This window comes from Echinops telfairi, unplaced genomic scaffold (assembly GCF_000313985.2).
Source record: "Echinops telfairi isolate 266 unplaced genomic scaffold, ASM31398v2 ScPeMD7_2573;HRSCAF=3158, whole genome shotgun sequence".
In the NCBI taxonomy this organism is placed as follows: Eukaryota; Metazoa; Chordata; class Mammalia; order Afrosoricida; family Tenrecidae; genus Echinops; species Echinops telfairi.
This window is the reverse complement of record NW_022106471.1, coordinates 1-1,021: the sequence shown is the minus strand read 5'-3', so window position 1 is coordinate 1,021 and position 1,021 is coordinate 1.

Sequence of the window (1,021 nt, the reverse complement as noted above, 5' to 3'; positions counted from 1 at the left end):
TTTCCTATGGAAACATAACAATGAGTGGGTTAATACCCTGTTCCCCCACTATTCATGTCCTCTTCTTTTTTTTTTTCTTTCCCCCTCCTTTTTAGTTGGCTGCCATATGCATCTCTGGGTTGGGTCTGACCCCTGGCAGAGTGCCTGAGCCTCGCCCTGGGAATTTATGCATCTAGTGGCTTTTCCCTTAGTGCTTTTTAAGCTTATCTCAGCAGACTCATGTTGTACTTGTCCTTTTGTGCTTGGCCTACTTCACTTAGCATAATTTCCTCCAACTCTTCCCATGCAATGATGTGCTTCATGCGTTCATCACTGCTTTTTAGGGATGCGTAATACTCCACTGTATCTATGTACCATTTTTTAATCCATTTGTCTGTTGATGGAAATTTAGGTTGTTTCCAACTCTTTGCAATTGTGAACTGTGCAGCGATAAACATTGGAGCACAGATGTCTGGCTGTGGTCTGTTTCTTACCTCTTCTGGGTATATGCCCAGTAGAGGGATAGCTGGGTCATATGGTAGCTCAATTTCCATTTATTTTAGGTATCGTCAAATTGATTTCCATAATGGCTATACATACCTATGGGTCCACCAGCAGTGGACAAGAGTTCCTATCTAACCACAACCCCTTCAACACTTGTTACTTTCTGATTTTTTTAAATTGAGCTATCTTTGAGAGTGTTAGGGGGTATCTCTTAGCTGTTTTAATTTGCAATTCCCTTATGGCTAATGCGTTTGTCTGGGTACTTTAGAGAAACAAATCCACAGCAACTCATGTATAAGAGTTTTATATAAAGGTTAAGTGTGCATCAAGAAAACATCCCAACCCAGTGTTGCCCAAGCCCACAAGTCCAACATTAACCCATTAACCCATATGTCCAACACCAGTCCACAAAGTCCTCCATCTCACAAAACAAACACAATGATGCTGACTACAGAAGGAAAGCTGAGTCAGTAAATGTGTAAGCATCTCAGTGCTGGCAGGGGTCTCCACACGGGTGCTCCAGCACCCAGGGCTGCAT